Source organism: Lygodium microphyllum, chromosome 28 (genome assembly GCF_053477565.2).
Source record: "Lygodium microphyllum isolate KBCC chromosome 28, Lygodium_microphyllum_v1.1.10, whole genome shotgun sequence".
NCBI lineage: Eukaryota > Viridiplantae > Streptophyta > Polypodiopsida > Schizaeales > Lygodiaceae > Lygodium > Lygodium microphyllum.
The window spans coordinates 119489689-119503340 of record NC_141162.1 but is presented as its reverse complement, the minus strand read 5'-3'; positions in this window follow the sequence as shown (position 1 = coordinate 119503340).

The window sequence follows — 13652 nt, the reverse complement described above, 5'->3', positions numbered from 1 at the left end:
TCAAAGTCATCCATGGGTATGACAAGAAAGTTGAGCCTAGCCTTCTATTTACCTGCTTCCACTTGCATTGCAAAGACCTACTTGATCTCCTTTGCTTCTCCTTGCACAAAGGACACTATTAATCCTTCTGGGGCCTTAGACAGTTTGAGTCCATGTTTAGCTACACAATTAGGTGTAATAAAGTTGTGAGTGGCTCTGATTGCTTGATCCCTTTCACTCACTCTTCCCTTGAGGTATAAGTGTTGTATTGCTGCTACTCAAGCCACCATGCATTGGGGACGTGTACTAACTATCCCTACTCTTGGGTGGTCTAAGCTCTCTTCACTTCCACTAGGGATTTCCTAGATGCACGGGGGTTGTGGCTCCTCTCCTCCATAAGCAATTATGACTGCTACCCTAGACCTACTTGTTGAGGTTGTGTCTTCCATGGGCCATCTATTTTGATAGTGGGATCATGCACAATTGAAACATCTAACCCCTGTGCTTGAGGCTTAAGGTCTCCACCATGATGTATTTGATCTTGTAGACCCATAAGATACACTAGGGGTTGGTCTATATAGTGGTTGTTTCCCCACCGTCCAACTGCTCCTCTTTGTACCAAGGCTGATTGCGACACAACTAGGGTTATTCTTGAGATTTGACCTCGAATCTTTGAGATGGAGCCTCTAGGGGGATTGGGTCTCAAGGTCCAAGAGTTGGTGGTAAGGTTGGTGTTGAATCTAGCTTGACTCCCTTGGGCTCTCCTCCTCCCTTCTAGGTGAACTAGTCTTTCAACCATCCTCATGGCCTCTACTAAACTAGTTGGTTCCTATCTTTCAACGTCTCTCTTGGCCCACTCTTGCATGCCGAATAGAGATCCATGTAACTTTGTGTTGTCTCCATGTTGGGTAGTTGCAACATCAACTGCTTGTACTTGCTAGCATACTCTTTTATCTTTCATTGTGTTTGCTTGAGATTTCTCCACTCATCTCTAACTTTGAATTTTTCCATCTTCAAGATGAAGTAGTCTTTGAGTTCCTCTTGAATTTCTTCCCATGAAAGGACAATGCTTCCTTGCTCGTGTTCCAATAGATACTAGCTACCAATGCCCTCCTCTAGGTAGATAGTTGCCACTTCTCCCTTCATGTCTTCAATGATTCTAGCATATTTCAAGTATCTATCTACCTCCTCAATCCACTTCTTCAAAATCAATATGTCTCTCTCTTCTTTGTACTTGGTGGGTTCGGGCATTTTGAACTTGCCATAGTCGTTTTTTGAACTCTCACTCTCCTCTTCCTCCTTATTATTTTACCTCTTGTCTTTCTTCTTATCCTTTTTCTCAATTCCTACTTTGGCTGCCTTCTCCTTGTCTTTCTTTGTATCCTGAGCTTTCCTAGATGTTTCCTCCATAGCTACCTCTCTGTCAATTTATCTACCTCTTCTTGTAGTTTGTGTATCTTCTATTCCTTGTTGTGGGAGCTTTCACTCAACCGCCAAGACCTACGGACCGCTTATTGTTTCAAGCATTCCAAGCGAGCTCTAATGGCTATCTCTCACCTAGCCGATGCGCCGTCGATCCTACGAGTGTAGTGAGCTTACCTTGATGCTTGATCGAGTACCCTCCTCTCTCTTGCACTCCAGAAGCTCCACGATTCTCGATGCTAGCTCAAGCATCCTCAAGCCTCCTCCATCTCCAAGCTCCATCCTCCATAGCCGCGCGTGCAAGAGAAGAGAAGAGAAGAAGAGAAGAGGAGATGGTGAAGAGCTTCATCCTCTTGATCCCTCACTCCCACACACACTCACTCCCTCACATTCTCACACTCCCTCTCTCAAGAGCACACACAAGCAAGAAGGAGAGAAGAAGAGAGGAAGAAGAAGACTCTTTTTGCCACACACCAGAAGAATGATCTTCTCATTCACTTTTTCAACTTTATATACAAAACCCTAAATCCCTTTTGGGCGGTCATCCCCTTTTTTCCCTTTTTTACATGGCCGGCCGTAGCCTAGGCCCTTTTTCCCATTTTCCACCACTCTAATTTCATCCTATTCCCAACTAATGTGTACAATTTGCACAGGAGCGAGCCCGGCGCTCTTTTACAAGGATTCAAGAGCGCTTCCATATTTAATGGTGGGCCTTTTACTCTTTTGTTGCCTCGGGGCGACACTGAGACTTTCTGAGGGTCGTGCCCGAGCATTTAAATTTTTCAGGGTCTGGTTATCGGTCAAGGTGCCTTTTTCTGCTTTTATCCTGCGCCTTTTTTGCTATTTTCTTTTTTTTGTTCGTTTTCCGCTCCTCTGTGCTATGGGAAACACGGTAACATTACCCCCCTCCTAGCCAAGTGCCAGTCCCATGGCACTGTGATGGGAAGTAGTGACTAGTTAGGTCTGCTGCTAGATGGAACTAGTGGGTGGGTGACACCGCTTCCAAGGTGGTTGTGTGAATGAAATCGGATGGAGTTTAGTGATGATGATCAGGAGAGATTCCGGCGTGCTTTAGGCTCCATGAAGGTGTTCAGGATCCTTCACACACTTGTGGCGTTCATGTAGCCGGTCGTCCCTTGAGCATCAGAAACACTTGAAGCAATCCCTTAGGAGGATGGTATTGGAGGGATTTATTCTAGAGAAGCCACCCCCGAACTATGTCTTGACAAATATATGGTTTGGCTTTGCATTGAAAATTTGTGTCTTTGATTTGAAGGTCTTTGTCTTTGAGTTGAAGGTCTTTGTCTTTGAGTTGAAGATCTTCATCTTTGAGTTGAAGGTCTTCGTCTTTGAGTTGAAGGTCTTCACTATTGCATTAAAGATCTTCAACTCTGCCTTGAAATTCTTTGGACTTGTGGAATCAATAAGCAATCCGTGGATCTTGAGGCATTGGGCATGCATCTTTGGAAGGCGAGGTTCCAAGATCTATGCCAATGGCAGATCTATATTGACTCAGTTCAATCATGATAGCCATCAGCTCGCAGATGGTTGGACACCGACATATGGAAAAAAGTATTGGTCATTAAAGGATGCCGTGGGTGATCCCTTTCAATGGAGTAGCCAGTTCTTGAACCTCGAACATAACCTGCAAGAAAAGTTGTGCACTCCCTAAGGGGTGTGTCTACCTCTTCGTGTAGTGTGTGGTGGCCGTGGCAGTGGAACTGGGAGATGGGTCTATCCTTGGGCAAGCCCTTGGTAATGTCCCACACTTGAGGATCCGGTTCGTGTGTCGTTGGAGGTGCGGTGCAAGTCTTAGAGTGACAGGTCTAGACGTCCTGCCCTTGATGTGCCCTAAGTGTGAAGTGGGGAGGGGGCTAGGGAAGGCCCTAAGTGCAGTAACTGTGTTTTTTTTTTAATATATATTTTTTAAAAATAAATTTAATATGTGATAACTAGGCCTAATTGTCTTCATCGAAATGAGGAGGGGAAGGGGGTCGGATAGATTTGCTCAAAAACTAGTGACTTTGCATGTAATTCTTTAGATTCATGCGGACATGAAGAGAAGTGGTGGAGAGGAAAGGGTGACTGCACCTAGTAAATTGGCTGTCATTCATATCTTCTAGGAGGGCTAGACAAAAAGAGGGAAGGAGACTAGCCCTCATCATAAGACGAGCCATGGCGCAGTTGTCTATAGCGTTAGGGTCAAAGAATAGGGGAGGTAGGCCGCGCTCTTGTGGAGTCGGGTCCTGCTTAAGGAGTAGCCTAAGTAACCTAAGATAACTACAGGTTGTTACAAAAGCGGGGTCAGGGCATGAGGAGAAATCCGCAAGAAAGCGCGTCAGAGACTCATCTAGGCTTTCGATGGTAAAGAGAAGGGCACGCTCGAAGGATACTACAATGGAGCTATAAATAATAGGGAAGTCATACCGCCCGTGGAGGGTGGCATCAAAATCCACCCCTACCCTTCGAGGGTATGCCATGTATGTAGGGTTGTTCCGCTCGAAGGGCAAGGTGTTACAAAATGCCATCCAGGCAAGCATGCTGATGTCCCATACTCGCCTCCTCCACAAGGGTTGGCTTTTGTAGCCATGTACAGTGTGTGGGACTTCAAAAACTTTATTCTGCCAGTAGTCAGCCGCTTCTGTGCCCCAAGAGGTAGGGGTCTTTTCTCGCTCTTCTAGCCATCTTTGCCCCAACCAGACACTGACCGCGATTACCTCGTCCATCACCTTGAGTGGCAGGACCCTCCGCAGACTGTTGGGCAGGAGGAAACTAAAGGTGAATGGATCCTTTCCTTGTTCCTGTATCTCCCACAACACTAGTTCTGCATGGAATCCTGTAGGAAGATCATCAGGGCACGGTGGGAGAGGTGCGGACGGTAGCACGGCTGGTTTGGCTCTCAGCTATTTCCAGGCTTCCTCTACCAGCTTTTTGCGTCTTTTCCTAGAGGCAGCTTTTCTTTCTGTAGATGGGTCCTCTTGTGGTGGCTTTGTCTGCGGCGAGGGGGGTTGTGGGACTACATCCTCCCTAAATCGGTTCATGTCGATTTTCAATTCTGCTTCCCCCCTACCGTTCTGCCTGTGCTGCTCCTTCCTCGAATCCAAGGGCGTTGATCTCCTGGGGGGTTAGGCCGGCCAGCAATAGGTATTTTCGTTGCTCATCCAAGCTCAGCCTAACCTCCGCAGGTAAGGGTAGCATCTGCAATCCAGCGTGTAAGGCTCTTCGTGCCATGTCGAGCTTTCTTTGCATCACCTCCAATGACTCTCCTTAAGCTGCGTGGGTGGCATCTAGGATGGTGTCGAGGAAGGCCTTCTGTTGAGTGTTGAAGGCCACTTGGGCTGCTTCTACCTTGCTCTCTGCGATGATTTTCTCCTTCTCTGCCAGAGCAAGGCGCCGCGCCAATGTCTTCACCCTCTTTTCATTGTGTGCAGCCCACTCCTCTGCTCTTTTGTTCATCGCTTCCAAGCTCTCTCCTTGCTTTAGGGTTAGCATTATGAGTTTCTGCTCATAGTCTTCCAACTCCCTAACCAGCCTTTCTTGCTCTTCTTTTTCAGAGGTTAGTTGCTCTACCAGGTGCTTGATCTCCTCTTGTTGCTCCTTTATGCCTTGTTTTCTCTCCTCGTCCATGGCATTCAGCTCAGCCACAAGCGCATCCACCTGAGCAGATTTCATGGCGAGCTCCTGATATTGCATTATCAGGAGCTTGTGTTCTCTTTGCATTTTGACTAGTTCCTGTGTCTCGTTTTCGAGCTGTTGTCTCCAGTGTTCCTCCCTCTCATCCTTAGCCTTCATTTCTTGTTTGAGATCTGCGATCTCCCTCTGCTGCATGGCTATCATTCTTGCTTTATCCAACTAGAAGGCGGTCACTGATTCCTTCTCGGCTGCCAACTCAGCCACGGCTATCTTGCGTTCCTCCTTAGCTTTCTCCAAATGGGAGAGCAACTCGGCAACGTATTCATCATAATTAGTCGATGGCATCATCATTGTGTGGATGGGCGAGGTCGAGGCTTCTACCTTCTGCCTTTTGGGCTCTTGCCTGGATTCCGCATCCGTAGCTGACCTTTTTTGTCCTGTGGCCGTGGTTTCTATGCTCTGTCCCTGGCCCATCTCCTTGTTGATGAAGTACTGTATCCACGCCATAAAGTTTGACACGTCGGCACTGGTCGGGATGCTGGGAGTGATGGTGGTGGGTTCATCAGAAGGCACCGGGAGGGTAGGGATTGGATGAATCGGGGCCTTGCCCTTGCCCTCGCAGACTGGAGGTGGCACAAACTCTGGCACCTACATGCTAGACCCTGGCCCTTCTTCTCTACGCGGGCTCAGGCTCCTCAGTTCATCTGCTCGGCTTTGTTTCTCGATGGACCAGCGGGTGGCTTCCGCCAGGTCCTCCTCCTCCTTCCTTCGTAGCTCTTTCTCTTCCTCATCCGGCTTTCTTTTCCTTTCCTCCTCCACTTTTCTCTGCTCTTCCTTCTTCTTCCCTTTTTCTGCTCTTTTCTTCTCCTCTACTTCTTGTTTTGATGCCTTCTTCGCTTTCTGCAATTCTTCTTTTTCCTTCTCCTCCTCCTGTCTCTTCGTCCTCTCTCTCTCCTTGGCCTCTTTTAGGGACTCTTTCTTTGCCCTTTCCAAGTCTTCTCTCTCCTTCTTTCTACCTTCGTCATCCTTCTTCTTCCTCTGCATTATCTTCTTCTTGGGTCTCCTGGTTGTCTTTTTGCTTGTCTGTCCCTCCCCTTATTCTTCTGTTTCAGTTCTATCGGTGGACCTATCCTTGTCCTGGTGAGAAGGCGACCTCTCTGGTGTTTCTCATTCTCCTTCTTCTACATCCTGTGCTTCCTTCACTACCTCCTGGATGAGTGCAGTCAAGACACCTCCATACCCGATGAAGGAGGCTTTTGAGGAGGCTTTCTTTCTTTCTGTAACTTTAGAAGCCGACGATTCTCCTCCTGCTGGTACACTTCCTAGGGCCAACACTTTGGCTGCTTGATCAATCATTTTTCGCATGTACCCATTCCAATCTACTTTGTCTAGGGTATGGGCTGCTACATTCTCCAGCATTGGCATGCTAATTCGATGCATCAAGGAATTGTAACGCTGGCTGGAGAAGAGCACATGTATCAGCTTGGCCTGCAACCTGGCTTCTGTGTCAGGGATGTCCCGGATGCTTATGCCGTCATTTGTGAGCACCTCTTCCTTCTTCATTTTCAGCATGGCATAAACATCCCTTTTTTGTTTCCTCTCCATCTTTGGTACCAATCCCAAAGCCTTCTCCACCAAGGCTGGATCTAACCGGATCTGTATTCGCTTTGTGCCTTCTTCTCTGCCCACTGTTACAATACCGCATTCTTGGTCTAGGTTATATGTTCTGAGAAACTCCACGCACTTTAGGTGGTTCGGCTCCTGCGAGAATTTTTCAAGATACTTTGTGAGGTTGCATTGTTCCACCACCCTCCTGGCTGCTTCCTCCTTGGCCACCACGACTTCTATGTTGTGGATGGTTCGGAATTTGAGCTGGCTGAAGGCGCGGTTCTCTAGATGGATGTGGTATTGCTCCCTTTCCTCGTCTGTGAACGGGAGTCGATGGGCGCGGTCTTGCTATGACATTTTATGCTCCTGCCATAAATTGTAACTTTCATTAGTATTTTCCACATATCAATTCGCTGGTTGCAGGAAAATAAAAAACTATATGCTTTTTGAATGAATTTCTTAGGAAGCCATGTAGATTTTCCTTTTTATACTTGGACTTTTTGCCTTTTATTTCAAAGTTTTCTTGCCCGTTTTCCTACCCGGTCCATTTTTTCATCTACCTGTTTATGCTTGTTGCTAATTTTACTTTGATTTATCCCCTTTGATTCCTTTCTCATCTGATTCATTCCACCTTACCCCCTTCCCTTCTATCTTGAAAAGAATCCTGCCTAGGATTGAAGGTCGAAAGGTTAAGGGCTTTCAGCATGTTGGGATGGGAGTTACTTGTGAAAGGAGCCAAGTATAGAAATTTGGATTGTATTCCAGTCGAGCGGCGCGGTCTAAATCAAAGGGTCGAATTCCCACGTGCGTGATGTATGTGAGAACATCTGTGAGGAAGTCACTAGAGTCAACCCGACTCGCAATGTGGAGTTCTTCCTCTGTTAAGAGGCAGTCAAGATAGGGATGCCCTTTTATGTGCTCGTCCATGGGTCGACCCCGAAGAGTGGTTAACACTCTGTACGAGGTGGGCGCGACGTAAGTGGGGTCATACTCTGCTGTTTTGATGGCTCGGCGTTGGTCATTATGCGACATCCTTCAACAGTCCATGGCAGCCTAAGAGCGTACCACTGCCTCAAGAAAGGTGATTCAGTGTCGGCAAGGTGTGATAACTCCGTGATTTCTTGTTCGGTGATAGCAGAAGTGGTTCGTGGATCGTACAACGTGATAAGGCGTTGTTTGATGGCTTGCTCCTTGGAGATCTCGCTGCGAGTCAACTCAGCAACGGAGCGAGAAGCTTTTGCAAATGCGAATTAGAAGGTCTCCCAGGAGCACGGCATATGGCACACTTCCGTTGCAAAGGGTTCTTCTAATAGACCTAAGTCCAAGCGGTCATAGCTGAGGGCTAGCGACACGAAGGTGGCATCGAATTGTTTAATGCATTCCACCACGTCATCCTCGGTGTCCTCCACAAGGTCACCGGCTAGCGCTAGGAAGGATTTTCGTTCCATAGGAGGGCGTAAGGCCGACAAGTGGTTGTGGTTTGACAGAACATGCACTTTTGACAAGGAAGATGGGCGGTTGGGAGTTTCCTTGAGCCTGCGGCTGGGCTGTGTGGAATATGGGTGGGTTAGGGTCAGCCCCAACAGTTGGACTATTGCATTCAGCTTTGCCATGGGGAGTCGGATTGAGTTGGTTGGATGATGCCTCTTGTGACGGTGGCTGTTGCTTGGGCCGATAGGTTCGCACGACTTTCTTAGGCCGAAGTGTAGATGAGTCAGATGGTTGAGGCTCTGGAGAGCACTGCGGCTTAGGGTTTTGAGGTGTTACGGGACGTGGGCTGATCAAGCTTGGGGATGGCGCATGAATAGTGCCTTTGGCGGTGGGGGTCTTAGGGATCCACAGAGAGGTATTTCCCTCATGGTAGCCTTGCGCATGCAAGAGGGCTTTAGGGACCCATCTTTGCTTGATCACGCGGCTCTTCTTGTGAGTGCGTCTTGGCCTCCTAGGTTTAGAGTTCTAGGTCTTATGAGGATAGGCACATCGAGTCCTAGGCGGTTGTTGCGGCTGTTTAGGCACCCACTGGAAGCGAGGCTGTTGGGACATTGCTTTGGTCAATGCTGGCTATGGTTTATGGAAGTCGGGGAGTGGCAGCCGCGCACTATCCCCCTCCTTAGTCTTGCCTACGGATGTTTCTACCGGTGGCTGTGTGGACGGTGATGGTGTCGCGCAGCCCTTGCTAAAAGCTGTGACAATGCGCACGTTGCTGATTGCTAGGTGGATGCGTACGTTGTCAATTGCTAGGTGGATGCACACGTTGTCGCTTGCCAGGTGGATGCACTGCGATTCATAATCAACATTGAAGTGAGTCTGCTTTTTGAAGGTTCGCCCCAGTAGTGACTCCATGCTTGCGTCTGTAGCACCTGGCAACACGTAAAAAATCATTGGAACAGTCTCAGACTCGATAGAAACGGCGACTCTGCACTTGCCGAGAAGTGCATATGATTGAGCCCCATATGGGTTTAACTTGGCAGTTGTGGGTTGAAGTAGTGGTTTGCCAAGTTGGATCCAATGATTGTGGGTTAAGACGTTGAAGTCTGCTCCCTCGGTGATCAAGGCGTTGAAAGTGCATGTTTGCTTAGCAGTGACCGTGACACGGAGGTAAGCGGATTCTACAGCTTCCTCATCATCTTCGTTGATTTCAGTGATTGTAGCTACTCACACTTTGACCGGCGGTTCTAACAATGGGGGCTCATGCAAAGGATGCGTGGGAGGAAAGTACTTCTTGACACGATTGCCATTGAAGAAGCCTATTCCCTCACCGTCTAGTGTCTCAAGCTCGACATTGCCGGTTCGGCTGATTGCACGAACCTTGAAGGGTCCGAGACCTCTGAATTTCATTTTTTGCTTATGCCCTTTAACTGAGTAAAGGAGCACTAAGTCACCCTATTCAAACTCGCGCTGCTTGACATGCTTGTCAAACCAGCTCTTGCGTCGGGCTTTCTCACAAATCAGCACGTGGGTGGCTAGAAGACGAGTTTCTGATAGGCGTTCCAGCTCGACCAGGTGTTGCGTCCATGCCTCCTTCCCTTCCCATCGTTCTTGAAGTACTATTCTCAGGCTAAGAACAAAAAATTCTAATGGTAGAATTGCCTCAGTTCCATAGGTCAGCCTGAAGGGGGTTTGGCCCGACAGCCGTTTTATACGCTGTGCGGTAGGCCCATAAGGCTGCTATCAGCTTGTTATCCCAGTCGCTGCGTGAGGCTGAGACTACTTTAGTCAGGACATTGATAAGAATCTTGTTAGTTGATTCTGCCTGGCCATTCATCTGAGGGTAATATGGTGAGGATTTGAGATGGATAATGAGAAAGGTGGATAGGAGATGTGCTATCACTTCATTGATGAAGTGTGTGCCTTGGTCGCTAACCAGTTCGATGGGACAGTCAAAGCGCGAGATCACTTGCTCCCATAATGAGAAAGGTGAATAGGAGATGTGCTATCACTTCATTGATGAAGTGTGTGCCTTGGTCGCTAACCAGTTCGATGGGACAGTCAAAGCGCGAGATCAATGCGTTGTTTTTTCGTGTGGCTCTTGCCTCGGCCCATTTTGTGAGGTAATCCGTGGCCACAACGATGTACTTGGCTTGTGAGTATTGTGCCGCAAGACTGATGGGCCCTATGAAGTCGATTCCCCATTTTTCGAAGGGTTGGCGAGCAATAATTGGGGTCAGCTCCATTTGATCCTTACAAATCGGGACTTTTGTATGTTGGCACTCATCACAATGCTTGACGAATCACTTGACATCATGGAAAAGTGTGGGCCACCATAGTTGAGACTGCAGCACCTTCCGTGCCATTGTGTCTCCACTAAAGTGTCCTCCTGCGATGCCTTTGTGCGCCTCTGAGAGCACATCGTGCATCTCATGCTCACACACGTATCTACGAAGCAATCCGTCTTACCCTAGCCTATAGAGTTGGCCTGCAATTAGCTGGTAGAACTGGATCTTCAGGATCAAGTGCCTAAGTCGGGCTTTTTCTATTGGTCACTCGGGTAGTCCGTGCTCGAGCACTTGGACTATGTCGTCCGCCCAATATGGCATTAGATCAGCCTTAAATAAATCTCTCTCGTTGGACAGGTGGAATAGGTGGGCGTCAGGTAACTCGTCAACGATGCCTTGTCCAGCGGCTTCTCTGGTGGGGATGCGTGACATGTGATCAACCATGTAATGTTGTTTTCCCTTTCGTACTACCACGGAGAAGTCGAACTCTAGAAGTAGGAGGAGCCATCGAGCTATGCGCCTTGTAGCACAAGGTTTGTTTACTAAATAGAGTAGGGCTTGATGGTCCACAAAAAAGGTGAAGGGTGTGGCCAATAGATAATGTCGGAATTTCTTCACAGCGAACACCATGGCTAATCCCTCCCTTTCCGTTGTCGAGTAGTTCATCTCCGTCTCAGTGAGTTGTCTGCTAGCAAAGCTCACTGGATAATCTAAATTGTGCTCACCAGGTTGGCACAACACTGCCCCCATGGCAAACTTAGAAGCATCGATGTGCACGTGGAAAGTAATGGTCCAATCTGGGGCTCATAGAATTGGTGTTGTTGTTAGAGCCTTTTTCAATTCTTCATATGCCCGTTGGCATGCCTCGGTCCACTCGAAGACAATCAACAGCTTGTACAATGGTCTGGCGATCAGCGCGTAGTTCAGTACAAACCGCCGATAGTATCCTGTATGGCCTAAGAAGCATTGAACTCCCTTGTAATTAATTGGGGATGGAAGGTCAACAATAACCCTGACCTTCGAGAAGTCAGTGGCAATGCCGTTCTTCGACACCACGTGTCCCAAGATGCATCCGTGCTTTACCCAAAAGTGACACTTGTTGAGATATCGAGCTCCACTCGTGATATGTCAGGGTGACCGTTGTGCATTTATGTCACCAACTTGTTAGCTGTAGATGCGGTTGGTACACCGCCCATGAATAATAGCTAGATGACAGCTATCCTTATCTACTCTAGTTCGTGGCTCAGTTAGTATGCCACCTTAGTTAGTTGAGTTTGGTTTGAGACCCATATATAGGGTTCTTCTATTTCTATGTACTTGAGTTCTTTTTGGCTTACACAACTAAGAAGAGAAAAACTGTTTTCAGCCTCCACCTTTGTGTGTATTCCCCCATTGTGCAAGCAAGAAAGCTACAAGTGAGACTCCTTCCTTCTCTCCCACAATCTTGACATGGTAACAGAGCCTTGTTCGTGGTAAGGAGCTCAAGAAAGCAAGCCAAGTTCGTGGTATTCTGATAAGAGAACCAGTGTTGCTTTCATTTTTATGTTTTGGGAGCAAGTCTCTGCAGGTAGCGCAGTCGGAAAGTGCAAGAGTGCATTGTCTCAGATTGAGACGCCCTTCGCGGTGTAGCAAGAGGGCAATATATGTTGCGGGTAGGGCTTTAGCCCTTGGTTGCTCTATTTTTTTGATTTGAGGCCATTTCGGGGCCTATTTTGGAGACGGAAGTTTTCTGCACGCACTCAAGAAAAGGCCCTATTTTATGTTGTGCGACCACTGTTCTACAGGTCGGTGAAAAGTTACTGTAGAAATTGCATCATATGCCTGTGCGCAAAGACATTGGGAGTTACAGAATCATCCTTGTTGCCTGTTGATGCAAAATCGTCACTAGAAAGTGACTGTGTGGTCAAATACCACTTTCATCAGTTTTGCAGATTTGCCCTTGTGAGGCTGAAGCTGTGTTCTTTGCAGTGACATAATTTTTTGCAGTGTTCTGTAATGGCATCTAATTCTCTTTCACAGATTGTCACTGAAAAGCTTGACAAGAACAACTTCCAAGCATGGAAGTTTAGAATGACGAATTTCCATATGGAAAAAGGATATTGAGAATTCGTTGCAGGAAATGAAGAAGAACCAGTTCTTCCTGATGTTCCCAATCAACAGCAAATGCAGGCATTTAAAGCATGGCATGAGAGAGCCAGGAAAGTTATGTATTGGCTGTCTATCAGCATTTCAGACTCTATGATTGTGCATATTCAAGATGTAAGTACGCCAAAGGAGGCATGGGATACTTTGTCAAAAATGTATAGCACAAATACGCAAGCCAGGAAAATGCAGCTCAAGCAAGAGTTACACAATGTGCAAAGAGAAAATATGAGCATCAATGACTACCACATGAAGGTGAAGAAGATTGCAGATGCACTTGCTTCCATTGGGTCGCCATTGGAAGATGATGATTTAGTTTCTGTGACCTTGAATGGTCTAGGAAAAGATTATGCACAGTTCCGAATATCCATTTCTGTCTGTGAAAGATTTCCTGATTTTGAGGAGTTGATTGCTCTTCTAATTTCTGAGGAGCAGAGAAATGGTGGTGCATCTTTTTCAGGAGGAACTTCAAAAGAAGCTGTCTTCTACTCAAATACTGGAAGAGGTAGAGGCAAAGGTAGAGGAGGCCGATCTGGAGGCCGTGGTAGAAATCAGAATATGCAGCAAACTCAAGAAAACCAGTCCTATGGAGGAGGACATGGTAACTCTAGAGGCAGGGGGAGCCAAAGAGATCGTGGTGGATGGCAAAGAGGCCAAAATGTAAATAGTAATGTTGAATGCTACTACTGTGGTAAAATGGGTCATATGGCTAAAGATTGCTATAAAAAGCAAAATGACATCATGAATGGAAATTTGCAACAAGGGAATTATGCATCTTCTAGTAGACAGGGTGATGACAGAAATGAGCATTTGTTTATGGTGCAACACATGAACAATTCTGTGACAAGTGCAGAAGAAAGCAACGATGTATGGTATGTTGACTCATGTGCATCAAACCACATGACAGGTCATGCAGAATGGATGAAGGATGCAAGGAAAATGGAAAAACCAGGATTTATGGAGACTGGTGATGATACTATACATCCTATTGTGCAGATTGGAAAATTTCCTTTGTCTATGCAGGATAGGAAAAAGAAATACATGTCCGATGTATTTCATGTCCCGAATATCACCAAGAATCTTGTTTCTGTTGGTCAAATGGTTGAGCAGGGCTTGCAGGTCAGATTTAATCCTCATGGATGCTTTATTGAG